The 27,950-nt window shown below is 55.5% G+C and overlaps 10 non-coding genes across 10 annotated transcripts; all 10 read right to left on the bottom strand.

Annotated features, from left to right (window-relative positions):
* Positions 1 to 1,079: 1,079 nt before the first annotated feature.
* Positions 1,080 to 1,172, bottom strand: LOC137754602 (small nucleolar RNA SNORD116). Its single transcript, XR_011071897.1, has one exon. It is a non-coding gene; the product is annotated as a small nucleolar RNA SNORD116 (small nucleolar RNA).
* Positions 1,173 to 3,856: 2,684 nt separating this feature from the next.
* LOC137776566 (small nucleolar RNA SNORD116) lies at positions 3,857 to 3,949 on the bottom strand. Its single transcript, XR_011076256.1, has one exon. It is a non-coding gene; the product is annotated as a small nucleolar RNA SNORD116 (small nucleolar RNA).
* A 2,632-nt stretch (positions 3,950 to 6,581) lies between these two features.
* On the bottom strand, positions 6,582 to 6,674 carry LOC137754172 (small nucleolar RNA SNORD116). The gene has a single exon (XR_011071756.1). It is a non-coding gene; the product is annotated as a small nucleolar RNA SNORD116 (small nucleolar RNA).
* A 2,684-nt stretch (positions 6,675 to 9,358) lies between these two features.
* LOC137776563 (small nucleolar RNA SNORD116) lies at positions 9,359 to 9,451 on the bottom strand. The gene has a single exon (XR_011076255.1). It is a non-coding gene; the product is annotated as a small nucleolar RNA SNORD116 (small nucleolar RNA).
* A 2,632-nt stretch (positions 9,452 to 12,083) lies between these two features.
* On the bottom strand, positions 12,084 to 12,176 carry LOC137754166 (small nucleolar RNA SNORD116). Its single transcript, XR_011071755.1, has one exon. It is a non-coding gene; the product is annotated as a small nucleolar RNA SNORD116 (small nucleolar RNA).
* Positions 12,177 to 14,860: 2,684 nt separating this feature from the next.
* Positions 14,861 to 14,953, bottom strand: LOC137776558 (small nucleolar RNA SNORD116). The gene has a single exon (XR_011076254.1). It is a non-coding gene; the product is annotated as a small nucleolar RNA SNORD116 (small nucleolar RNA).
* Positions 14,954 to 17,585: 2,632 nt separating this feature from the next.
* LOC137754163 (small nucleolar RNA SNORD116) lies at positions 17,586 to 17,678 on the bottom strand. The gene has a single exon (XR_011071753.1). It is a non-coding gene; the product is annotated as a small nucleolar RNA SNORD116 (small nucleolar RNA).
* Positions 17,679 to 20,362: 2,684 nt separating this feature from the next.
* On the bottom strand, positions 20,363 to 20,455 carry LOC137776552 (small nucleolar RNA SNORD116). The gene has a single exon (XR_011076253.1). It is a non-coding gene; the product is annotated as a small nucleolar RNA SNORD116 (small nucleolar RNA).
* Positions 20,456 to 23,087: 2,632 nt separating this feature from the next.
* Positions 23,088 to 23,180, bottom strand: LOC137754159 (small nucleolar RNA SNORD116). Its single transcript, XR_011071752.1, has one exon. It is a non-coding gene; the product is annotated as a small nucleolar RNA SNORD116 (small nucleolar RNA).
* A 2,684-nt stretch (positions 23,181 to 25,864) lies between these two features.
* Positions 25,865 to 25,957, bottom strand: LOC137776548 (small nucleolar RNA SNORD116). Its single transcript, XR_011076252.1, has one exon. It is a non-coding gene; the product is annotated as a small nucleolar RNA SNORD116 (small nucleolar RNA).
* Between the last annotated feature and the right edge of the window lie 1,993 nt (positions 25,958 to 27,950).

The raw sequence follows: 27,950 nt of genomic DNA, 5'->3' as shown, positions 1-27,950 counted from the left end.
GCAACAGTGCCCCCTTCTCTGCCCCGCCAACGGACTGCTCTGGATAAAGCTCTGGCTATTCGAAAGGCCTGCATGCCACACGGGCCGGCCGCATCATGCCCTCCGGCAGAAACACTATCGCGTTGCACATTCCCAAAAGTGGGAAAAGAGCGACCAAAGGGCTTGTTTGCATAACTCACCTACCCCCAAGAAGGCCGTCACAGATGCCTCAGCATGTCCGTCTTCTCTATGTCCCGCAAGACACCCGTGGGGAGTCACTCCTCTGGAAACGGGATTGCAAATCTTCACAGGTAACCTACCTCACTGCATCCTCATGAACTGCCAAAGCCATCCCCACCATAGGCAGCTGATGCCAGGCCATCACGAACAAGACACATCCTTGGGAAGCCGAGGCCAGCGCCTGCAACCCAATGATGACAGCCCATCCCACGACATCACACAGGACCTGTCCTCATCATACCTTACCTTTCTCTCCAGGGCAGCAGCCACTACGCAGGCTTAAATGCAGCACTCGATCCTCACCCCACTCCACGATGATCCACTTAGCGCCAACAGTGTGCTGGCAGCTTCAGGGGCAGCAGCGAGGCCTAATCCATCAGCCCCCTTCCGCCATCACCAAACTCCATCCCACCCCCGCCCACTGCTCCAGCCCCACCGGGCACTGAAGAACCTCACCGCACCAGACACAACAACAGAGAGGGCCACAGGCCTGGCCTGAGGCTCCAGGCTCCAACCAGGGAACCTTGCTCATTTTGGCTTCCAAAATCAACCACCGAAGCGGCATGCACAAAGCGTGATCCTGGTCAAAACACACTTCTCCAATTGAAAGCTCACTGGGCCCACACCAGCACAAACTCCGACTCTGAAGACTAGCAGGAGAGCCTGCCCCCTTGCATTCCCTCACGGCCTTTTAGCAGGGACCGCGGATTCATAGATGACCCAGCTTATGGGCAGACACGGTCGACCCTCAGACAGGAGCCCCTCCAATGCTAGAGCCCTTAGTGGTGTTGGCATGCATGTCAGCAGGGGATGTTGGCCCTCACTCCTAACTGTCCCCTACCCCCGAGAGGAAACGTGCTGGACCTCAGTTGCGATGAGGAGACCGTAGAGCTTTCTCAATCATTTTGTTCAGATTTTCCAAGGAATGCATACAAGGGTGTCATCATCGATCCAAGCACATGCTGGGACGCTGCAGAACACAAACGGGCAGGCCGTGGGGCTCTGCAGAGGAGCCCTGAGCCAGAAGTACTCCAACAGCCTGGGGAATCCACAGTCCTCAGGCCACTCAGCAAGACCAACAATCAATCCACTCTTGCAGCCATTGGACCCATCTGAGCAAAACCTAATATCCAATGGCACATCTTAGTATGCGTGAATGCTACTTTCCTGAGTTATCCCCAGCCACGCTCAGCAACGTGCGCCTGCTCCACTTTTTCCAGTTCCCCTTAGCACATCCAGTCATCAGACAACACGAAGGTCTTCTTGTTTTTGCCGACGGCCAGCCTTACCCTGCAACTGCACCTGAGAAGTGGACAGAAATCATGCGGCTTCTGAATTGCACCACAGTCCTCAGAGAACGATTCTTGTGAAAACTTACCTGCGTGTGAGCCCGGAACCTGCTTCCCAAGTACCACTATTCCTTACCGAAAACGGATTGCGTGTCTCACAGCACGACTGGAGGAAGTTAGGCATGTATGTTGGCCGGTGTGTGAGACGCTGTATGTGTGTACTCACGCGTGTGGGCGTGTGTGACTGTGACTGCGCACGAAGATGCACTCGTGGGTTCCGGTGTGTGCCGCTGAATACGCGTCTTGGTCTCTGGGTGTCCCTGTGGCCCTCTGCAGGCGCCTCCAACAGTAAACGCCATAGTTTAAACACACCATCCTGGATGGACCCCCAACTGAAAGGAGAAAGACCCCTGTCAGCTTCAAGAGGCCACATGCGAACTTTGACCCCCAGGGACTGTTGAAATAGCCCACACACTCCCGCACTCTCACAGCCACGCCTTGTGAGCAAAGCACAAAGACTGGACGAGACCTGCCTCCCGGCCGTGTCTGTCACATCTATGTGGACCTGGAGACCCTGCCACCTACCAGCACATCTGATGTGCCCTTGGGGTCACTCCCAGCACTCCCGGAAGCAAGGGAACCTCCCATGGGCGGGCTGACTGCGACCTGCAGTTGCCTACAGGCAAGATGCAGCCCGGCACTTCTCAAGGGGCTAAGGAACAGCGGACCAAGTGCGTCTTCACACCAACTAGAACAAATCACTTTCCATGACCCCGTGGGAATGTCCACAATGGGAAGTGTTGGGCTTCAGCAAACATGACACAGGTTGGAACACCAGAGCAGAAATTAGGCCACCTCCTCGCCCACGTATCGGCAAGTTCCCAACTGGCAGGGTTGGTGGCCCTGACCACTGAGAAAACGCTCAAACGATACACAGCCTCTTCCTAAGTGCCCTCCTCCTGAAGGCAGGGCGACTCGACCCTATTGGAAGCCACAGACATTATGCGACACGGGGACACTGAACACCAGGGAAGACAGACCGCAAGCCTGTCTGCTTTGATGAGGCCCACACCACCCCATGCATCCTGGCAATTCTCCACTGCTACAGCGACACTACCGAGGAACTCACAGCGATCAAATGCACTGTTCCTGAGGACCACAGACAGACTTTCAACGGAAGACCTCTGCCACACGAGGGGACCTGGAAGCTTGAAAGGGCACAGTGGTTGTCCACGACAGCACACCTGGCTTCGCAATAGTGCCCCCATCTCTGCCCCGCCCACGGACTGCTGCAGATCAACCTCAGGCTGTTCGAAAGGCCTGCATGCAAAACTGGCTGGCGGTGTCATGCCCCCCCGGGAGAGACACTTTCGCTTTGCACATTCCCAAACAAGGGAAGAAAGCAGCCAATAGGGATGTTCCATAACTCAACTACCTCCAAGGAGGACGGGACAGACGCCTCACAATGTCAATCTTCTCTACGTCCCGCAAGACACCCTTTGGGTGTCATTCCTCCGGCAATGGGATCACAACTCTACGCAGGTTACCTACCTCACCTCATGCACTTGAACTGCCAAAGCCACACCCTCCATAGGCAGCTGATGCCAGCCCATCACGAACATGACGCATCCTTGGGAAGCCGAGGCCAGCACCTGCAACCCAATTATGACAGCCTATTCCACGACCTCACAAAGGACATGTCCTCATCATCCCTCACCTTCCTGTCCAGGCCATCAGCGACCACGCAGGTTTAAATGCAGCACTCGATCCTCACCCCACTCCACGATGCCCCACTTGGCACCAACACTGTGCTGGGTGTTAAAGTAGAGGAGCAGCCATGGGCAGCAGTGTGGCCTAATCCATCAGCCCCTTCCGCCGACGCCCAACCCGAGCCCAACCCCGCCCACTTCTCCAGCCTCACTAGGGACTCAAAAACCTCACTGTGCAAAAAGAAAGGACAGGGAGGGCCACAGGCCTGGCCTCAGGCTCCAGCAACCAACCAGGGACGCTTGCTCATTTTGGCTGCCAAAATCAACACAAGAAATGGCATGCACGAAGCGTGATCCTGGCCAAAACACACCTATCCAACTGCAAGCACACTGGGCCTAGACCGGCACACAACCCGACTCTTCAGACCAGCAAGAGAGCCTGCCCCCTTGCATTCCTTCAACCGCCTTTCAGCAGGGACCCGGGATACACAGATAAGCCAGCTTATGCGCAGACACGGTCGACACTCAGACAGGAGCCCCTCCACTACTGGAGTCCTTGGTGGTGTTTGCGTGCATGTCAGCAGGGGACACTGGACTTCACTCCTAACAGTCCCCTACACCCGAGAGAGGAAACGTGCTGAACCTCAGTTTCGATAAGGAGACGATAGAGTGTTCTCACCCATTTTGTTCAGAGTTTCCAAGGAATGCATACAAGGGTGTCATCATCGATCCAAGCACATGCTGGGATGGTGCAGAACACAACCGGGCAGTGTGCGGGGCTCTGCAGGGGAGCCATGAGCCTGGGGTGCCCCAAAAGCCTGGAGAATCCACAGCCCTCAGGCCACTCAACAAGAAGAACAATCAAGCCACTCTTGCAGCCATTGGGCCCATCTGAGGAAAACCTAATATCTAATGGCACATCTTGCGGTGGTTGAATACCTACCGTCCTGAGTTATCCGCGACCATGCTCGGGAACATGGCCCCGCCTCACTTTTTCCAGTTCTTCTTAGCACCTCCAGTCGTCAGAGCACACGAAGATCTTCTTGTATTTGCCAACGGCGAGGCTTGCCCAGCAACTGCACCTGGGAAGTGGACTTGTTTCCTCAGAGGACATGATCCATACAAACATTTACCTGGGCTTGAGCTCTGAAACTGCTTCCCAAGGACCTCTATCCCTTACCGAGAACTGACTGCATGTCTGATAGTATGACTGCAGGAAGTTAGGCACATAAATTGGCCGGCGTGTGAGAGGCTGTATTTCTGTGTTCACGCGTGTGACTGTGACTGCGCACGCAGTCGCTCTTGTGGGTTTCTCTGTGTACCGCTGACTACGCGTCTTGGTCTCTGTGTGTCCCTGTTGCCCTGTGAAGAGGCGTCCAACAGCAAACGCCATAGTGTATACACAACACAATGTCTAGGCCCACAACTGAAAGGAGAAAGCCCCCTGTCAGCTTCCAGAGGCCGCATGCAAACTTTAACCCCCAGGGGCTGTAGAAATGCTCCACGGGCTCCCTCTCTCCCACAGCCACGCCTTCTGACCAGAGCACAAAGACTGGACGAGACCTGCCTCCCGGCCGTGGGTGTGAAATCTACGTGCAACTCGAGAACCTGCCAGCTACCAGCACATCTGATGTGCACTTGGGGTCACTCCCAGCATTTTCGGAAGCAAGGGAACTCTCATGGGTGAGCCGACACCGACCTACAGCATTCTACTGGCAAGATGCAGCCTGAAACCACTCAAGGGGCTAAAGAACATCGAACAAAGTGCAACTTCTTGCCAACTAGGCCTAATCACTTTCCTTTGACCCGTGGGAATGCCCACCACAGGAAGCAGAGGGCTTCAGCAGCCATGACCCATGTTGGAACCCCACAGCGGAAACTAGGCCACCTTCCCGGCCATGTCTCAGGCAGCTCCCATCCTGCAAGGTTCGCGGCCCTGACCCCTAAGGAACCGCTCAAACGCTCAACAGCCTCGTCCAACGTGCCCTACTCCAGCCAGCAGGGCGACGCGTCCCTACTGGAAGACACAGACATCTTCCGAACACGGGAACAAGGAACACCAGGGAAGACAGACCGCAAGCCTGTCTGCTTTGAAGATGCTGATCCCACCTGATGCATCCTGGAAATTCTCCACTGCCACAGTGACACCACTGAGGAACTCAGAGTGATCAAAGGCGTGGTCCCCGAGGACCACAGACAGACTTGCAACGGAAGACCTCTGCCATGTGAGGGCACTTGGAAGCCTGAAAGGGAAGAGTGGCTGGCCTTGGCAGCGCACCAGGGATGGCAACAGTGCCCCCTTCTCTGCCCCGCCAACGGACTGCTCTGGATAAAGCTCTGGCTATTCGAAAGGCCTGCATGCCACACGGGCCGGCCGCATCATGCCCTCCGGCAGAAACACTATCGCGTTGCACATTCCCAAAAGTGGGAAAAGAGCGACCAAAGGGCTTGTTTGCATAACTCACCTACCCCCAAGAAGGCCGGCACAGATGCCTCAGCATGTCCGTCTTCTCTATGTCCCGCAAGACACCCGTGGGGAGTCACTCCTCTGGAAACGGGATTGCAACTCTTCACAGGTAACCTACCTCACTGCATCTTCATGAACTGCCAAATACATCCCCACCATAGGCAGCTGATGCCAGACCATCACGAACAAGACACATCCTTGGGAAGCCGAGGCCAGCGCCTGCAACCCAATGATGACAGCCCATCCCACGACATCACACAGGACCTGTCCTCATCATACCTTACCTGTCTCTCCAGGGCAGCAGCCACTACACAGGCTTAAATGCAGCACTCGATCCTCACCCCACTCCACGATGATCCACTTAGCGCCAACAGTGTGCTGGCAGCTTCAGGGGCAGCAGCGAGGCCTAATCCATCAGCCCCCTTCCGCCATCACCAAACTCCATCCCACCCCCGCCCACTGCTCCAGCCCCACCGGGCACTCAAGAACCTCACCGCACCAAACACAACAACAGAGAGGGCCACAGGCCTGGCCTGAGGCTCCAGGCTCCAACCAGGGAACCTTGCTCATTTTGGCTTCCAAAATCAACCACCGAAGCGGCATGCACAAAGCGTGATCCTGGTCAAAACACACTTCTCCAAGTGAAAGCTCACTGGGCCCACACCAGCACACACTCCGACTCTGAAGACTAGCAGGAGAGCCTGCCCCCTTGCATTCCCTCACGGCCTTTTAGCAGGGACCGCGGATTCATAGATGACCCAGCTTATGGGCAGACACGGTCGACCCTCAGACAGGAGCCCCTCCAATGCTAGAGCCCTTAGTGGTGTTGGCATGCATGTCAGCAGGGGATGTTGGCCCTCACTCCTAACTGTCCCCTACCCCCGAGAGAAACGTGCTGGACCTCAGTTGCGATGAGGAGACCGTAGAGCTTTCTCACTCATTTTGTTCAGATTTTCCAAGGAATGCATACAAGGGTGTCATCATCGATCCAAGCACATGCTGGGACGCTGCAGAACACAAACGGGCAGGCCGTGGGGCTCTGCAGAGGAGCCATGAGCCAGAAGTACTCCAACTGCCTGGGGAATCCACAGTCCTCAGGCCACTCAGCAAGACCAACAATCAATCCACTCTTGCAGCCATTGGACCCATCTGAGGAAAACCTAATATCCAATGGCACATCTTAGTATGCGTGAATGCTACTGTCCTGAGTTATCCCCAGGCACGCTCAGCAACGTGCGCCTGCTCCACTTTTTCCAGTTCCCCTTAGCACATCCAGTCATCAGACAACACGAAGGTCTTCTTGTTTTTGCCGACGGCCAGCCTTACCCTGCAACTGCACCTGAGAAGTGGACAGAAATCATGCGGCTTCTGAATTGCACCACAGTCCTCAGAGAACGATTCTTGTGAAAACTTACCTGCGTGTGAGCCCGGAACCTGCTTCCCAAGTACCACTATTCCTTACCGAAAACGGATTGCGTGTCTCACAGCACGACTGGAGGAAGTTAGGCATGTATGTTGGCCGGTGTGTGAGACGCTGTATGTGTGTACTCACGCGTGTGGGCGTGTGTGACTGTGACTGCGCACGAAGATGCACTCGTGGGTTCCGGTGTGTGCCGCTGAATACGCGTCTTGGTCTCTGGGTGTCCCTGTGGCCCTCTGCAGGCGCCTCCAACAGTAAACGCCATAGTTTATACACACCATCCTGGATGGACCCCCAACTGAAAGGAGAAAGACCCCTGTCAGCTTCAAGAGGCCACATGCGAACTTTGACCCCCAGGGACTGTTGAAATAGCCCACAGACTCCCGCACTCTCACAGCCACGCCTTGTGAGCAAAGCACAAAGACTGGACGAGACCTGCCTCCCGGCCGTGTCTGTCACATCTATGTGGACCTGGAGACCCTGCCACCTACCAGCACATCTGATGTGCCCTTGGGGTCACTCCCAGCACTCCCGGAAGCAAGGGAACCTCCCATGGGCGGGCTGACTGCGACCTGCAGTTGCCTACAGGCAAGATGCAGCCCGGCACTTCTCAAGGGGCTAAGGAACAGCGGACCAAGTGCGTCTTCACACCAACTAGAACAAATCACTTTCCATGACCCCGTGGGAATGTCCACAATGGGAAGTGTTGGGCTTCAGCAACCATGACACAGGTTGGAACACCAGAGCAGAAATTAGGCCACCTCCCCGCCCACGTATCGGCAAGTTTCCAACTGGCAGAGTTGGTGGCCCTGACCACTGAGAAAACGCTCAAATGATACACAGCCTCTTCCTAAGTGCCCTCCTCCTGCATGCAGGGCGACTCGACCCTATTGGAAGCCACAAACATTATGCGACATGGGGACACTGAACACCAGGGAAGACAGACCGCAAGCCTGTCTGCTTTAATGAGGCCCACACCACCCCATGCATCCTGGCAATTCTCCACTGCTACAGCGACACTACCGAGGAACTCACAGCGATCAAATGCACTGTTCCTGAGGACCACAGACAGACTTTCAACAGAAGACCTCTGCCACACGAGGGGACCTGGAAGCTTGAAAGGGCACAGTGGTTGTCCACGACAGCACACCTGGCTTCGCAACAGTGCCCCCATCTCTGCCCCGCCCACGGACTGCTGCAGATCAACCTCAGGCTGTTCGAAAGGCTTGCATGCAAAACTGGCTGGCGGTGTCATGCCCCCCCGGGAGAGACACTTTCGCTTTGCACATTCCCAAACAAGGGAAGAAAGCAGCCAATAGGGATGTTCCATAACTCAACTACCTCCAAGGAGGACGGGACAGACGCCTCACAATGTCAATTTTCTCTACGTCCCGCAAGACACCCTTTGGGTGTCATTCCTCCGGCAATGGGATCACAACTCTACGCAGGTTACCTACCTCACCTCATGCACTTGAACTGCCAAAGCCACCCCCTCCATAGGCAGCTGATGCCAGCCCATCACGAACATGACGCATCCTTGGGAAGCCGAGGCCAGCACCTGCAACCCAATTATGACAGCCTATTCCACGACCTCACAAAGGACATGTCCTCATCATCCCTCACCTTCCTGTCCAGGCCATCAGCGACCACGCAGGTTTAAATGCAGCACTCGATCCTCACCCCACTCCACGATGCCCCACTTGGCACCAACACTGTGCTGGGTGTTAAAGTAGAGGAGCAGCCATGGGCAGCACTGTGGCCTAATCCATCAGCCCCTTCCGCCGACGCCCAACCCGAGCCCAACCCCGCCCACTTCTCCAGCCTCACTAGGGACTCAAAAACCTCACTGTGCAAAAAGAAAGGACAGGGAGGGCCACAGGCCTGGCCTCAGGCTCCAGCAACCAACCAGGGACGCTTGCTCATTTTGGCTTCCAAAATCAACACAAGAAATGGCATGCACGAAGCGTGATCCTGGCCAAAACACACCTATCCAACTGCAAGCACACTGGGCCTAGACCGGCACACACCCCGACTCTTAAGACCAGCAAGAGAGCCTGCCCCCTTGCATTCCTTCAACCGCCTTTCAGCAGGGACCCGGGATACACAGATAAGCCAGCTTATGCGCAGACACGGTCGACACTCAGACAGGAGCCCCTCCACTACTGGAGTCCTTGGTGGTGTTTGCGTGCATGTCGGCAGGGGACACTGGACTTCACTCCTAACAGTCCCCTATACCCGAGAGAGGAAACGTGCTGAACCTCAGTTTCGATAAGGAGACGATAGAGTGTTCTCACCCATTTTGTTCAGAGTTTCCAAGGAATGCATACAAGGGTGTCATCATCGATCCAAGCACATGCTGGGATGGTGCAGAACACAACCGGGCAGTGTGCGGGGCTCTGCAGGGGAGCCATGAGCCTGGGGTGCCCCAAAAGCCTGGAGAATCCACAGCCCTCAGGCCACTCAACAAGACGAACAATCAAGCCACTCTTGCAGCCATTGGGCCCATCTGAGGAAAACCTAATATCTAATGGCACATCTTGCGGTGGTTGAATACCTACCGTCCTGAGTTATCTGCGACCATGCTCGGGAACATGGCCCCGCCTCACTTTTTCCAGTTCTTCTTAGCACCTCCAGTCGTCAGAGCACACGAAGATCTTCTTGTATTTGCCAACGGCGAGGCTTGCCCAGCAACTGCACCTGGGAAGTGGACTTGTTTCCTCAGAGGACATGATCCATACAAACATTTACCTGGGCTTGAGCTCTGAAACTGCTTCCCAAGGACCTCTATCCCTTACCGAGAACTGACTGCATGTCTGATAGTATGACTGCAGGAAGTTAGGCACATAAATTGGCCGGCGTGTGAGAGGCTGTATTTCTGTGTTCACGCGTGTGACTGTGACTGCGCACGCAGTCGCTCTTGTGGGTTTCTCTGTGTACCGCTGACTACGCGTCTTGGTCTCTGTGTGTCCCTGTTGCCCTGTGAAGAGGCGTCCAACAGCAAACGCCATAGTGTATACACAACACAATGTCTAGGCCCACAACTGAAAGGAGAAAGCCCCCTGTCAGCTTCCAGAGGCCGCATGCAAACTTTAACCCCCAGGGGCTGTAGAAATGCTCCACGGGCTCCCTCTCTCCCACAGCCACGCCTTCTGACCAGAGCACAAAGACTGGACGAGACCTGCCTCCCGGCCGTGGGTGTGACATCTACGTGCAACTCGAGAACCTGCCAGCTACCAGCACATCTGATGTGCACTTGCGGTCACTCCCAGCACTTTCGGAAGCAAGGGAACTCCCATGGGTGAGCCGACACCGACCTACAGCATTCTACTGGCAAGATGCAGCCTGAAACCACTCAAGGGGCTAAAGAACATCGAACAAAGTGCAACTTCTTGCCAACTAGGCCTAATCACTTTCCTTTGACCCGTGGGAATGCCCACCACAGGAAGCAGAGGGCTTCAGCAGCCATGACCCATGTTGGAACCCCACAGCGGAAACTAGGCCACCTTCCCGGCCATGTCTCAGGCAGCTCCCATCCTGCAAGGTTCGCGGCCCTGACCCCTAAGGAACCGCTCAAACGCTCAACAGCCTCGTCCAACGTGCCCTACTCCAGCCAGCAGGGCGACACGTCCCTACTGGAAGACACAGACATCTTCCGAACACGGGAACAAGGAACACCAGGGAAGACAGACCGCAAGCCTGTCTGCTTTGAAGATGCTGATCCCACCTGATGCATCCTGGAAATTCTCCACTGCCACAGTGACACCACTGAGGAACTCAGAGTGATCAAAGGCGTGGTCCCCGAGGACCACAGACAGACTTGCAACGGAAGACCTCTGCCATGTGAGGGGACTTGGAAGCCTGAAAGGGAAGAGTGGCTGGCCTTGGCAGCGCACCAAGGATGGCAACAGTGCCCCCTTCTCTGCCCCGCCAACGGACTGCTCTGGATAAAGTTCTGGCTATTCGAAAGGCCTGCATGCCACACGGGCCGGCCGCATCATGCCCTCCGGCAGAAACACTATCGCGTTGCACATTCCCAAAAGTGGGAAAAGAGCGACCAAAGGGCTTGTTTGCATAACTCACCTACCCCCAAGAAGGCCGGCACAGATGCCTCAGCATGTCCGTCTTCTCTATGTCCCGCAAGACACCCGTGGGGAGTCAATCCTCTGGAAACGGGATTGCAACTCTTCACAGGTAACCTACCTCACTACATCCTCATGAACTGCCAAAGCCATCCCCACCATAGGCAGCTGATGCCAGACCATCACGAACAAGACACATCCTTGGGAAGCCGAGGCCAGCGCCTGCAACCCAATGATGACAGCCCATCCCACGACATCACACAGGACCTGTCCTCATGATACCTTACCTTTCTCTCCAGGGCAGCAGCCACTACGCAGGCTTAAATGCAGCACTCGATCCTCACCCCACTCCACGATGATCCACTTAGCGCCAACAGTGTGCTGGCAGCTTCAGGGGCAGCAGCGAGGCCTAATCCATCAGCCCCCTTCCGCCATCACCAAACTCCATCCCACCCCCGCCCACTGCTCCAGCCCCACCGGGCACTCAAGAACCTCACCGCACCAAACACAACAACAGAGAGGGCCACAGGCCTGGCCTGAGGCTCCAGGCTCCAACCAGGGAACCTTGCTCATTTTGGCTTCCAAAATCAACCACCGAAGCGGCATGCACAAAGCGTGATCCTGGTCAAAACACACTTCTCCAAGTGAAAGCTCACTGGGCCCACACCAGCACACACTCCGACTCTGAAGACTAGCAGGAGAGCCTGCCCCCTTGCATTCCCTCACGGCCTTTTAGCAGGGATCGCGGATTCATAGATGACCCAGCTTATGGGCAGACACGGTCGACCCTCAGACAGGAGCCCCTCCAATGCTAGAGCCCTTAGTGGTGTTGGCATGCATGTCAGCAGGGGATGTTGGCCCTCACTCCTAACTGTCCCCTACCCCCGAGAGAAACGTGCTGGACCTCAGTTGCGATGAGGAGACCGTAGAGCTTTCTCACTCATTTTGTTCAGATTTTCCAAGGAATGCATACAAGGGTGTCATCATCGATCCAAGCACATGCTGGGATGCTGCAGAACACAAACGGGCAGGCCGTGGGGCTCTGCAGAGGAGCCATGAGCCAGAAGTACTCCAACAGCCTGGGGAATCCACAGTCCTCAGGCCACTCAGCAAGACCAACAATCAATCCACTCTTGCAGCCATTGGACCCATCTGAGGAAAACCTAATATCCAATGGCACATCTTGGTATGCGTGAATGCTACTGTCCTGAGTTATCCCCAGCCACGCTCAGCAACGTGCGCCTGCTCCACTTTTTCCAGTTCCCCTTAGCACATCCAGTCATCAGACAACACGAAGGTCTTCTTGTTTTTGCCGACGGCCAGCCTTACCCTGCAACTGCACCTGAGAAGTGGACAGAAATCATGCGGCTTCTGAATTGCACCACAGTCCTCAGAGAACGATTCTTGTGAAAACTTACCTGCGTGTGAGCCCGGAACCTGCTTCCCAAGTACCACTATTCCTTACCGAAAATGGATTGCGTGTCTCACAGCACGACTGGAGGAAGTTAGGCATGTATGTTGGCCGGTGTGTGAGACGCTGTATGTGTGTACTCACGCGTGTGGGCGTGTGTGACTGTGACTACGCACGAAGATGCACTCGTGGGTTCCGGTGTGTGCCGCTGAATACGCGTCTTGGTCTCTGGGTGTCCCTGTGGCCCTCTGCAGGCGCCTCCAACACTAAACGCCATAGTTTATACACACCATCCTGGATGGACCCCCAACTGAAAGGAGAAAGACCCCTGTCAGCTTCAAGAGGCCACATGCGAACTTTGACCCCCAGGGACTGTTGAAATAGCCCACTGACTCCCGCACTCTCACAGCCACGCCTTGTGAGCAAAGCACAAAGACTGGACGAGACCTGCCTCCCGGCCGTGGCTGTCACATCTATGTGGACCTGGAGACCCTGCCACCTACCAGCACATCTGATGTGCCCTTGGGGTCACTCCCAGCACTCCCGGAAGCAAGGGAACCTCCCATGGGCGGGCTGACTGCGACCTGCAGTTGCCTACAGGCAAGATGCAGCCCGGCACTTCTCAAGGGGCTAAGGAACAGCGGACCAAGTGCGTCTTCACACCAACTAGAACAAATCACTTTCCATGACCCCGTGGGAATGTCCACAATGGGAAGTGTTGGGCTTCAGCAACCATGACACAGGTTGGAACACCAGAGCAGAAATTAGGCCACCTCCCCGCCCACGTATCGGCAAGTTTCCAACTGCCAGGGTTGGTGGCCCTGACCACTGAGAAAACGCTCAAACGATACACAGCCTCTTCCTAAGTGCCCTCCTCCTGCATGCAGGGCGACTCGACCCTATTGGAAGCCACAGACATTATGCGACACGGGGACACTGAACACCAGGGAAGACAGACCGCTAGCCTGTCTGCTTTGATGAGGCCCACACCACCCCATGCATCCTGGCAATTCTCCACTGCTACAGCGACACTACCGAGGAACTCACAGCGATCAAATGCACTGTTCCTGAGGACCACAGACAGACTTTCAACGGAAGACCTCTGCCACACGAGGGGACCTGGAAGCTTGAAAGGGCACAGTGGTTGTCCACGACAGCACACCTGGCTTCGCAACAGTGCCCCCATCTCTGCCCCGCCCACGGACTGCTGCAGATCAACCTCAGGCTGTTCGAAAGGCCTGCATGCAAAACTGGCTGACGGTGTCATGCCCCCCCGGGAGAGACACTTTCGCTTTGCACATTCCCAAACAAGGGAAGAAAGCAGCCAATAGGGATGTTCCATAACTCAACTACCTCCAAGGAGGACGGAACAGACGCCTCACAATGTCAATATTCTCTACGTCCCGCAAGACACCCTTTGGGTGTCATTCCTCCGGCAATGGGATCACAACTCTACACAGGTTACCTACCTCACCTTATGCACTTGAACTGCCAAAGACACCCCCTCCATAGGCAGCTGATGCCAGCCCATCACGAACATGACGCATCCTTGGGAAGCCGAGGCCAGCACCTGCAACCCAATTATGACAGCCTATTCCACGACCTCACAAAGGACATGTCCTCATCATCCCTCACCTTCCTGTCCAGGCCATCAGCCACCACGCAGGTTAAAATGCAGCACTCGATCCTCACCCCACTCCACGATGCCCCACTTGGCACCAACACTGTGTTGGGTGTTAAAGTAGAGGAGCAGCCATGGGCAGCAGTGTGGCTTAATCCATCAGCCCCTTCCGCCGATGCCCAACCCGAGCCCAACCCCGCCCACTTCTCCAGCCTCACTAGGGACTCAAAAACCTCACTGTGCAAAAAGAAAGGACAGGGAGGGCCACAGGCCTGGCCTCAGGCTCCAGCAACCAACCAGGGACGATTGCTCATTTTGGCTTCCAAAATCAACACAAGAAATGGCATGCACGAAGCGTGATCCTGGCCAAAACACACCTATCCAACTGCAAGCACACTGGGCCTAGACCGGCACACACCCCGACTCTTCAGACCAGCAAGAGAGCCTGCCCCCTTGCATTCCTTCAACCGCCTTTCAGCAGGGACCCGGGATACACAGATAAGCCAGCTTATGCGCAGACACGGTCGACACTCAGACAGGAGCCCCTCCACTACTGGAGTCCTTGGTGGTGTTTGCGTGCATGTCGGCAGGGGACACTGGACTTCACTCCTAACAGTCCCCTACACCCGAGAGAGGAAACGTGCTGAACCTCAGTTTCGATAAGGAGACGATAGAGTGTTCTCACCCATTTTGTTCAGAGTTTCCAAGGAATGCATACAAGGGTGTCATCATCGATCCAAGCACATGCTGGGATGGTGCAGAACACAACCGGGCAGTGTGCGGGGCTCTGCAGGGGAGCCATGAGCCTGGGGTGCCCCAAAAGCCTGGAGAATCCACAGCCCTCAGGCCACTCAACAAGAAGAACAATCAAGCCACTCTTGCAGCCATTGGGCCCATCTGAGGAAAACCTAATATCTAATGGCACATCTTGCGGTGGTTGAATACCTACCGTCCTGAGTTATCTGCGACCATGCTCGGGAACATGGCCCCGCCTCACTTTTTCCAGTTCTTCTTAGCACCTCCAGTCGTCAGAGCACACGAAGATCTTCTTGTATTTGCCAACGGCGAGGCTTGCCCAGCAACTGCACCTGGGAAGTGGACTTGTTTCCTCAGAGGACATGATCCATACAAACATTTACCTGGGCTTGAGCTCTGAAACTGCTTCCCAAGGACCTCTATCCCTTACCGAGAACTGACTGCATGTCTGATAGTATGACTGCAGGAAGTTAGGCACATAAATTGGCCGGCGTGTGAGAGGCTGTATTTCTGTGTTCACGCGTGTGACTGTGACTGCGCACGCAGTCGCTCTTGTGGGTTTCTCTGTGTACCGCTGACTACGCGTCTTGGTCTCTGTGTGTCCCTGTTGCCCTGTGAAGAGGCGTCCAACAGCAAACGCCATAGTGTATACACAACACAATGTCTAGGCCCACAACTGAAAGGAGAAAGCCCCCTGTCAGCTTCCAGAGGCCGCATGCAAACTTTAACCCCCAGGGGCTGTAGAAATGCTCCACGGGCTCCCTCTCTCCCACAGCCACGCCTTCTGACCAGAGCACAAAGACTGGACGAGACCTGCCTCCCGGCCGTGGGTGTGACATCTACGTGCAACTCGAGAACCTGCCAGCTACCAGCACATCTGATGTGCACTTGCGGTCACTCCCAGCACTTTCGGAAGCAAGGGAACTCCCATGGGTGAGCCGACACCGACCTACAGCATTCTACTGGCAAGATGCAGCCTGAAACCACTCAAGGGGCTAAAGAACATCGAACAAAGTGCAACTTCTTGCCAACTAGGCCTAATCACTTTCCTTTGACCCGTGGGAATGCCCACCACAGGAAGCAGAGGGCTTCAGCAGCCATGACCCATGTTGGAACCCCACAGCGGAAACTAGGCCACCTTCCCGGCCATGTCTCAGGCAGCTCCCATCCTGCAAGGTTCGCGGCCCTGACCCCTAAGGAACCGCTCAAACGCTCAACAGCCTCGTCCAACGTGCCCTACTCCAGCCAGCAGGGCGACACGTCCCTACTGGAAGACACAGACATCTTCCGAACACGGGAACAAGGAACACCAGGGAAGACAGACCGCAAGCCTGTCTGCTTTGAAGATGCTGATCCCACCTGATGCATCCTGGAAATTCTCCACTGCCACAGTGACACCACTGAGGAACTCAGAGTGATCAAAGGCGTGGTCCCCGAGGACCACAGACAGACTTGCAACGGAAGACCTCTGCCATGTGAGGGGACTTGGAAGCCTGAAAGGGAAGAGTGGCTGGCCTTGGCAGCGCACCAAGGATGGCAACAGTGCCCCCTTCTCTGCCCCGCCAACGGACTGCTCTGGATAAAGTTCTGGCTATTCGAAAGGCCTGCATGCCACACGGGCCGGCCGCATCATGCCCTCCGGCAGAAACACTATCGCGTTGCACATTCCCAAAAGTGGGAAAAGAGCGACCAAAGGGCTTGTTTGCATAACTCACCTACCCCCAAGAAGGCCGGCACAGATGCCTCAGCATGTCCGTCTTCTCTATGTCCCGCAAGACACCCGTGGGGAGTCAATCCTCTGGAAACGGGATTGCAACTCTTCACAGGTAACCTACCTCACTACATCCTCATGAACTGCCAAAGCCATCCCCACCATAGGCAGCTGATGCCAGACCATCACGAACAAGACACATCCTTGGGAAGCCGAGGCCAGCGCCTGCAACCCAATGATGACAGCCCATCCCACGACATCACACAGGACCTGTCCTCATGATACCTTACCTTTCTCTCCAGGGCAGCAGCCACTACGCAGGCTTAAATGCAGCACTCGATCCTCACCCCACTCCACGATGATCCACTTAGCGCCAACAGTGTGCTGGCAGCTTCAGGGGCAGCAGCGAGGCCTAATCCATCAGCCCCCTTCCGCCATCACCAAACTCCATCCCACCCCCGCCCACTGCTCCAGCCCCACCGGGCACTCAAGAACCTCACCGCACCAAACACAACAACAGAGAGGGCCACAGGCCTGGCCTGAGGCTCCAGGCTCCAACCAGGGAACCTTGCTCATTTTGGCTTCCAAAATCAACCACCGAAGCGGCATGCACAAAGCGTGATCCTGGTCAAAACACACTTCTCCAAGTGAAAGCTCACTGGGCCCACACCAGCACACACTCCGACTCTGAAGACTAGCAGGAGAGCCTGCCCCCTTGCATTCCCTCACGGCCTTTTAGCAGGGATCGCGGATTCATAGATGACCCAGCTTATGGGCAGACACGGTCGACCCTCAGACAGGAGCCCCTCCAATGCTAGAGCCCTTAGTGGTGTTGGCATGCATGTCAGCAGGGGATGTTGGCCCTCACTCCTAACTGTCCCCTACCCCCGAGAGAAACGTGCTGGACCTCAGTTGCGATGAGGAGACCGTAGAGCTTTCTCACTCATTTTGTTCAGATTTTCCAAGGAATGCATACAAGGGTGTCATCATCGATCCAAGCACATGCTGGGATGCTGCAGAACACAAACGGGCAGGCCGTGGGGCTCTGCAGAGGAGCCATGAGCCAGAAGTACTCCAACAGCCTGGGGAATCCACAGTCCTCAGGCCACTCAGCAAGACCAACAATCAATCCACTCTTGCAGCCATTGGACCCATCTGAGGAAAACCTAATATCCAATGGCACATCTTGGTATGCGTGAATGCTACTGTCCTGAGTTATCCCCAGCCACGCTCAGCAACGTGCGCCTGCTCCACTTTTTCCAGTTCCCCTTAGCACATCCAGTCATCAGACAACACGAAGGTCTTCTTGTTTTTGCCGACGGCCAGCCTTACCCTGCAACTGCACCTGAGAAGTGGACAGAAATCATGCGGCTTCTGAATTGCACCACAGTCCTCAGAGAACGATTCTTGTGAAAACTTACCTGCGTGTGAGCCCGGAACCTGCTTCCCAAGTACCACTATTCCTTACCGAAAATGGATTGCGTGTCTCACAGCACGACTGGAGGAAGTTAGGCATGTATGTTGGCCGGTGTGTGAGACGCTGTATGTGTGTACTCACGCGTGTGGGCGTGTGTGACTGTGACTACGCACGAAGATGCACTCGTGGGTTCCGGTGTGTGCCGCTGAATACGCGTCTTGGTCTCTGGGTGTCCCTGTGGCCCTCTGCAGGCGCCTCCAACACTAAACGCCATAGTTTATACACACCATCCTGGATGGACCCCCAACTGAAAGGAGAAAGACCCCTGTCAGCTTCAAGAGGCCACATGCGAACTTTGACCCCCAGGGACTGTTGAAATAGCCCACTGACTCCCGCACTCTCACAGCCACGCCTTGTGAGCAAAGCACAAAGACTGGACGAGACCTGCCTCCCGGCCGTGGCTGTCACATCTATGTGGACCTGGAGACCCTGCCACCTACCAGCACATCTGATGTGCCCTTGGGGTCACTCCCAGCACTCCCGGAAGCAAGGGAACCTCCCATGGGCGGGCTGACTGCGACCTGCAGTTGCCTACAGGCAAGATGCAGCCCGGCACTTCTCAAGGGGCTAAGGAACAGCGGACCAAGTGCGTCTTCACACCAACTAGAACAAATCACTTTCCATGACCCCGTGGGAATGTCCACAATGGGAAGTGTTGGGCTTCAGCAACCATGACACAGGTTGGAACACCAGAGCAGAAATTAGGCCACCTCCCCGCCCACGTATCGGCAAGTTTCCAACTGCCAGGGTTGGTGGCCCTGACCACTGAGAAAACGCTCAAACGATACACAGCCTCTTCCTAAGTGCCCTCCTCCTGCATGCAGGGCGACTCGACCCTATTGGAAGCCACAGACATTATGCGACACGGGGACACTGAACACCAGGGAAGACAGACCGCTAGCCTGTCTGCTTTGATGAGGCCCACACCACCCCATGCATCCTGGCAATTCTCCACTGCTACAGCGACACTACCGAGGAACTCACAGCGATCAAATGCACTGTTCCTGAGGACCACAGACAGACTTTCAACGGAAGACCTCTGCCACACGAGGGGACCTGGAAGCTTGAAAGGGCACAGTGGTTGTCCACGACAGCACACCTGGCTTCGCAACAGTGCCCCCATCTCTGCCCCGCCCACGGACTGCTGCAGATCAACCTCAGGCTGTTCGAAAGGCCTGCATGCAAAACTGGCTGACGGTGTCATGCCCCCCCGGGAGAGACACTTTCGCTTTGCACATTCCCAAACAAGGGAAGAAAGCAGCCAATAGGGATGTTCCATAACTCAACTACCTCCAAGGAGGACGGAACAGACGCCTCACAATGTCAATATTCTCTACGTCCCGCAAGACACCCTTTGGGTGTCATTCCTCCGGCAATGGGATCACAACTCTACACAGGTTACCTACCTCACCTTATGCACTTGAACTGCCAAAGACACCCCCTCCATAGGCAGCTGATGCCAGCCCATCACGAACATGACGCATCCTTGGGAAGCCGAGGCCAGCACCTGCAACCCAATTATGACAGCCTATTCCACGACCTCACAAAGGACATGTCCTCATCATCCCTCACCTTCCTGTCCAGGCCATCAGCCACCACGCAGGTTAAAATGCAGCACTCGATCCTCACCCCACTCCACGATGCCCCACTTGGCACCAACACTGTGTTGGGTGTTAAAGTAGAGGAGCAGCCATGGGCAGCAGTGTGGCTTAATCCATCAGCCCCTTCCGCCGATGCCCAACCCGAGCCCAACCCCGCCCACTTCTCCAGCCTCACTAGGGACTCAAAAACCTCACTGTGCAAAAAGAAAGGACAGGGAGGGCCACAGGCCTGGCCTCAGGCTCCAGCAACCAACCAGGGACGATTGCTCATTTTGGCTTCCAAAATCAACACAAGAAATGGCATGCACGAAGCGTGATCCTGGCCAAAACACACCTATCCAACTGCAAGCACACTGGGCCTAGACCGGCACACACCCCGACTCTTCAGACCAGCAAGAGAGCCTGCCCCCTTGCATTCCTTCAACCGCCTTTCAGCAGGGACCCGGGATACACAGATAAGCCAGCTTATGCGCAGACACGGTCGACACTCAGACAGGAGCCCCTCCACTACTGGAGTCCTTGGTGGTGTTTGCGTGCATGTCGGCAGGGGACACTGGACTTCACTCCTAACAGTCCCCTACACCCGAGAGAGGAAACGTGCTGAACCTCAGTTTCGATAAGGAGACGATAGAGTGTTCTCACCCATTTTGTTCAGAGTTTCCAAGGAATGCATACAAGGGTGTCATCATCGATCCAAGCACATGCTGGGATGGTGCAGAACACAACCGGGCAGTGTGCGGGGCTCTGCAGGGGAGCCATGAGCCTGGGGTGCCCCAAAAGCCTGGAGAATCCACAGCCCTCAGGCCACTCAACAAGAAGAACAATCAAGCCACTCTTGCAGCCATTGGGCCCATCTGAGGAAAACCTAATATCTAATGGCACATCTTGCGGTGGTTGAATACCTACCGTCCTGAGTTATCCGCGACCATGCTCGGGAACATGGCCCCGCCTCACTTTTTCCAGTTCTTCTTAGCACCTCCAGTCGTCAGAGCACACGAAGATCTTCTTGTATTTGCCAACGGCGAGGCTTGCCCAGCAACTGCACCTGGGAAGTGGACTTGTTTCCTCAGAGGACATGATCCATACAAACATTTACCTGGGCTTGAGCTCTGAAACTGCTTCCCAAGGACCTCTATCCCTTACCGAGAACTGACTGCATGTCTGATAGTATGACTGCAGGAAGTTAGGCACATAAATTGGCCGGCGTGTGAGAGGCTGTATTTCTGTGTTCACGCGTGTGACTGTGACTGCGCACGCAGTCGCTCTTGTGGGTTTCTCTGTGTACCGCTGACTACGCGTCTTGGTCTCTGTGTGTCCCTGTTGCCCTGTGAAGAGGCGTCCAACAGCAAACGCCATAGTGTATACACAACACAATGTCTAGGCCCACAACTGAAAGGAGAAAGCCCCCTGTCAGCTTCCAGAGGCCGCATGCAAACTTTAACCCCCAGGGGCTGTAGAAATGCTCCACGGGCTCCCTCTCTCCCACAGCCACGCCTTCTGACCAGAGCACAAAGACTGGACGAGACCTGCCTCCCGGCCGTGGGTGTGAAATCTACGTGCAACTCGAGAACCTGCCAGCTACCAGCACATCTGATGTGCACTTGGGGTCACTCCCAGCATTTTCGGAAGCAAGGGAACTCTCATGGGTGAGCCGACACCGACCTACAGCATTCTACTGGCAAGATGCAGCCTGAAACCACTCAAGGGGCTAAAGAACATCGAACAAAGTGCAACTTCTTGCCAACTAGGCCTAATCACTTTCCTTTGACCCGTGGGAATGCCCACCACAGGAAGCAGAGGGCTTCAGCAGCCATGACCCATGTTGGAACCCCACAGCGGAAACTAGGCCACCTTCCCGGCCATGTCTCAGGCAGCTCCCATCCTGCAAGGTTCGCGGCCCTGACCCCTAAGGAACCGCTCAAACGCTCAACAGCCTCGTCCAACGTGCCCTACTCCAGCCAGCAGGGCGACGCGTCCCTACTGGAAGACACAGACATCTTCCGAACACGGGAACAAGGAACACCAGGGAAGACAGACCGCAAGCCTGTCTGCTTTGAAGATGCTGATCCCACCTGATGCATCCTGGAAATTCTCCACTGCCACAGTGACACCACTGAGGAACTCAGAGTGATCAAAGGCGTGGTCCCCGAGGACCACAGACAGACTTGCAACGGAAGACCTCTGCCATGTGAGGGCACTTGGAAGCCTGAAAGGGAAGAGTGGCTGGCCTTGGCAGCGCACCAGGGATGGCAACAGTGCCCCCTTCTCTGCCCCGCCAACGGACTGCTCTGGATAAAGCTCTGGCTATTCGAAAGGCCTGCATGCCACACGGGCCGGCCGCATCATGCCCTCCGGCAGAAACACTATCGCGTTGCACATTCCCAAAAGTGGGAAAAGAGCGACCAAAGGGCTTGTTTGCATAACTCACCTACCCCCAAGAAGGCCGGCACAGATGCCTCAGCATGTCCGTCTTCTCTATGTCCCGCAAGACACCCGTGGGGAGTCACTCCTCTGGAAACGGGATTGCAACTCTTCACAGGTAACCTACCTCACTGCATCTTCATGAACTGCCAAATACATCCCCACCATAGGCAGCTGATGCCAGACCATCACGAACAAGACACATCCTTGGGAAGCCGAGGCCAGCGCCTGCAACCCAATGATGACAGCCCATCCCACGACATCACACAGGACCTGTCCTCATCATACCTTACCTTTCTCTCCAGGGCAGCAGCCACTACGCAGGCTTAAATGCAGCACTCGATCCTCACCCCACTCCACGATGATCCACTTAGCGCCAACAGTGTGCTGGCAGCTTCAGGGGCAGCAGCGAGGCCTAATCCATCAGCCCCCTTCCGCCATCACCAAACTCCATCCCACCCCCGCCCACTGCTCCAGCCCCACCGGGCACTCAAGAACCTCACCGCACCAAACACAACAACAGAGAGGGCCACAGGCCTGGCCTGAGGCTCCAGGCTCCAACCAGGGAACCTTGCTCATTTTGGCTTCCAAAATCAACCACCGAAGCGGCATGCACAAAGCGTGATCCTGGTCAAAACACACTTCTCCAAGTGAAAGCTCACTGGGCCCACACCAGCACACACTCCGACTCTGAAGACTAGCAGGAGAGCCTGCCCCCTTGCATTCCCTCACGGCCTTTTAGCAGGGACCGCGGATTCATAGATGACCCAGCTTATGGGCAGACACGGTCGACCCTCAGACAGGAGCCCCTCCAATGCTAGAGCCCTTAGTGGTGTTGGCATGCATGTCAGCAGGGGATGTTGGCCCTCACTCCTAACTGTCCCCTACCCCCGAGAGAAACGTGCTGGACCTCAGTTGCGATGAGGAGACCGTAGAGCTTTCTCACTCATTTTGTTCAGATTTTCCAAGGAATGCATACAAGGGTGTCATCATCGATCCAAGCACATGCTGGGATGCTGCAGAACACAAACGGGCAGGCCGTGGGGCTCTGCAGAGGAGCCATGAGCCAGAAGTACTCCAACTGCCTGGGGAATCCACAGTCCTCAGGCCACTCAGCAAGACCAACAATCAATCCACTCTTGCAGCCATTGGACCCATCTGAGGAAAACCTAATATCCAATGGCACATCTTAGTATGCGTGAATGCTACTGTCCTGAGTTATCCCCAGGCACGCTCAGCAACGTGCGCCTGCTCCACTTTTTCCAGTTCCCCTTAGCACATCCAGTCATCAGACAACACGAAGGTCTTCTTGTTTTTGCCGACGGCCAGCCTTACCCTGCAACTGCACCTGAGAAGTGGACAGAAATCATGCGGCTTCTGAATTGCACCACAGTCCTCAGAGAACGATTCTTGTGAAAACTTACCTGCGTGTGAGCCCGGAACCTGCTTCCCAAGTACCACTATTCCTTACCGAAAACGGATTGCGTGTCTCACAGCACGACTGGAGGAAGTTAGGCATGTATGTTGGCCGGTGTGTGAGACGCTGTATGTGTGTACTCACGCGTGTGGGCGTGTGTGACTGTGACTGCGCACGAAGATGCACTCGTGGGTTCCGGTGTGTGCCGCTGAATACGCGTCTTGGTCTCTGGGTGTCCCTGTGGCCCTCTGCAGGCGCCTCCAACAGTAAACGCCATAGTTTATACACACCATCCTGGATGGACCCCCAACTGAAAGGAGAAAGACCCCTGTCAGCTTCAAGAGGCCACATGCGAACTTTGACCCCCAGGGACTGTTGAAATAGCCCACAGACTCCCGCACTCTCACAGCCACGCCTTGTGAGCAAAGCACAAAGACTGGACGAGACCTGCCTCCCGGCCGTGGCTGTCACATCTATGTGGACCTGGAGACCCTGCCACCTACCAGCACATCTGATGTGCCCTTGGGGTCACTCCCAGCACTCCCGGAAGCAAGGGAACCTCCCATGGGCGGGCTGACTGCGACCTGCAGTTGCCTACAGGCAAGATGCAGCCCGGCACTTCTCAAGGGGCTAAGGAACAGCGGACCAAGTGCGTCTTCACACCAACTAGAACAAATCACTTTCCATGACCCCGTGGGAATGTCCACAATGGGAAGTGTTGGGCTTCAGCAACCATGACACAGGTTGGAACACCAGAGCAGAAATTAGGCCACCTCCCCGCCCACGTATCGGCAAGTTTCCAACTGGCAGAGTTGGTGGCCCTGACCACTGAGAAAACGCTCAAATGATACACAGCCTCTTCCTAAGTGCCCTCCTCCTGCATGCAGGGCGACTCGACCCTATTGGAAGCCACAAACATTATGCGACATGGGGACACTGAACACCAGGGAAGACAGACCGCAAGCCTGTCTGCTTTAATGAGGCCCACACCACCCCATGCATCCTGGCAATTCTCCACTGCTACAGCGACACTACCGAGGAACTCACAGCGATCAAATGCACTGTTCCTGAGGACCACAGACAGACTTTCAACAGAAGACCTCTGCCACACGAGGGGACCTGGAAGCTTGAAAGGGCACAGTGGTTGTCCACGACAGCACACCTGGCTTCGCAACAGTGCCCCCATCTCTGCCCCGCCCACGGACTGCTGCAGATCAACCTCAGGCTGTTCGAAAGGCCTGCATGCAAAACTGGCTGGCGGTGTCATGCCCCCCCGGGAGAGACACTTTCGCTTTGCACATTCCCAAACAAGGGAAGAAAGCAGCCAATAGGGATGTTCCATAACTCAACTACCTCCAAGGAGGACGGGACAGACGCCTCACAATGTCAATTTTCTCTACGTCCCGCAAGACACCCTTTGGGTGTCATTCCTCCGGCAATGGGATCACAACTCTACGCAGGTTACCTACCTCACCTCATGCACTTGAACTGCCAAAGCCACCCCCTCCATAGGCAGCTGATGCCAGCCCATCACGAACATGACGCATCCTTGGGAAGCCGAGGCCAGCACCTGCAACCCAATTATGACAGCCTATTCCACGACCTCACAAAGGACATGTCCTCATCATCCCTCACCTTCCTGTCCAGGCCATCAGCGACCACGCAGGTTTAAATGCAGCACTCGATCCTCACCCCACTCCACGATGCCCCACTTGGCACCAACACTGTGCTGGGTGTTAAAGTAGAGGAGCAGCCATGGGCAGCACTGTGGCCTAATCCATCAGCCCCTTCCGCCGACGCCCAACCCGAGCCCAACCCCGCCCACTTCTCCAGCCTCACTAGGGACTCAAAAACCTCACTGTGCAAAAAGAAAGGACAGGGAGGGCCACAGGCCTGGCCTCAGGCTCCAGCAACCAACCAGGGACGCTTGCTCATTTTGGCTTCCAAAATCAACACAAGAAATGGCATGCACGAAGCGTGATCCTGGCCAAAACACACCTATCCAACTGCAAGCACACTGGGCCTAGACCGGCACACACCCCGACTCTTAAGACCAGCAAGAGAGCCTGCCCCCTTGCATTCCTTCAACCGCCTTTCAGCAGGGACCCGGGATACACAGATAAGCCAGCTTATGCGCAGACACGGTCGACACTCAGACAGGAGCCCCTCCACTACTGGAGTCCTTGGTGGTGTTTGCGTGCATGTCGGCAGGGGACACTGGACTTCACTCCTAACAGTCCCCTATACCCGAGAGAGGAAACGTGCTGAACCTCAGTTTCGATAAGGAGACGATAGAGTGTTCTCACCCATTTTGTTCAGAGTTTCCAAGGAATGCATACAAGGGTGTCATCATCGATCCAAGCACATGCTGGGATGGTGCAGAACACAACCGGGCAGTGTGCGGGGCTCTGCAGGGGAGCCATGAGCCTGGGGTGCCCCAAAAGCCTGGAGAATCCACAGCCCTCAGGCCACTCAACAAGACGAACAATCAAGCCACTCTTGCAGCCATTGGGCCCATCTGAGGAAAACCTAATATCTAATGGCACATCTTGCGGTGGTTGAATACCTACCGTCCTGAGTTATCTGCGACCATGCTCGGGAACATGGCCCCGCCTCACTTTTTCCAGTTCTTCTTAGCACCTCCAGTCGTCAGAGCACACGAAGATCTTCTTGTATTTGCCAACGGCGAGGCTTGCCCAGCAACTGCACCTGGGAAGTGGACTTGTTTCCTCAGAGGACATGATCCATACAAACATTTACCTGGGCTTGAGCTCTGAAACTGCTTCCCAAGGACCTCTATCCCTTACCGAGAACTGACTGCATGTCTGATAGTATGACTGCAGGAAGTTAGGCACATAAATTGGCCGGCGTGTGAGAGGCTGTATTTCTGTGTTCACGCGTGTGACTGTGACTGCGCACGCAGTCGCTCTTGTGGGTTTCTCTGTGTACCGCTGACTACGCGTCTTGGTCTCTGTGTGTCCCTGTTGCCCTGTGAAGAGGCGTCCAACAGCAAACGCCATAGTGTATACACAACACAATGTCTAGGCCCACAACTGAAAGGAGAAAGCCCCCTGTCAGCTTCCAGAGGCCGCATGCAAACTTTAACCCCCAGGGGCTGTAGAAATGCTCCACGGGCTCCCTCTCTCCCACAGCCACGCCTTCTGACCAGAGCACAAAGACTGGACGAGACCTGCCTCCCGGCCGTGGGTGTGACATCTACGTGCAACTCGAGAACCTGCCAGCTACCAGCACATCTGATGTGCACTTGCGGTCACTCCCAGCACTTTCGGAAGCAAGGGAACTCCCATGGGTGAGCCGACACCGACCTACAGCATTCTACTGGCAAGATGCAGCCTGAAACCACTCAAGGGGCTAAAGAACATCGAACAAAGTGCAACTTCTTGCCAACTAGGCCTAATCACTTTCCTTTGACCCGTGGGAATGCCCACCACAGGAAGCAGAGGGCTTCAGCAGCCATGACCCATGTTGGAACCCCACAGCGGAAACTAGGCCACCTTCCCGGCCATGTCTCAGGCAGCTCCCATCCTGCAAGGTTCGCGGCCCTGACCCCTAAGGAACCGCTCAAACGCTCAACAGCCTCGTCCAACGTGCCCTACTCCAGCCAGCAGGGCGACACGTCCCTACTGGAAGACACAGACATCTTCCGAACACGGGAACAAGGAACACCAGGGAAGACAGACCGCAAGCCTGTCTGCTTTGAAGATGCTGATCCCACCTGATGCATCCTGGAAATTCTCCACTGCCACAGTGACACCACTGAGGAACTCAGAGTGATCAAAGGCGTGGTCCCCGAGGACCACAGACAGACTTGCAACGGAAGACCTCTGCCATGTGAGGGGACTTGGAAGCCTGAAAGGGAAGAGTGGCTGGCCTTGGCAGCGCACCAGGGATGGCAACAGTGCCCCCTTCTCTGCCCCGCCAACGGACTGCTCTGGATAAAGTTCTGGCTATTCGAAAGGCCTGCATGCCACACGGGCCGGCCGCATCATGCCCTCCGGCAGAAACACTATCGCGTTGCACATTCCCAAAAGTGGGAAAAGAGCGACCAAAGGGCTTGTTTGCATAACTCACCTACCCCCAAGAAGGCCGGCACAGATGCCTCAGCATGTCCGTCTTCTCTATGTCCCGCAAGACACCCGTGGGGAGTCAATCCTCTGGAAACGGGATTGCAACTCTTCACAGGTAACCTACCTCACTGCATCCTCATGAACTGCCAAAGCCATCCCCACCATAGGCAGCTGATGCCAGACAATCACGAACAAGACACATCCTTGGGAAGCCGAGGCCAGCGCCTGCAACCCAATGATGACAGCCCATCCCACGACATCACA

This window comes from Eschrichtius robustus, chromosome 1 (genome assembly GCF_028021215.1).
Source record: "Eschrichtius robustus isolate mEscRob2 chromosome 1, mEscRob2.pri, whole genome shotgun sequence".
NCBI lineage: Eukaryota > Metazoa > Chordata > Mammalia > Artiodactyla > Eschrichtiidae > Eschrichtius > Eschrichtius robustus.
This window is presented reverse-complemented; position numbering and strand designations above follow the sequence as displayed.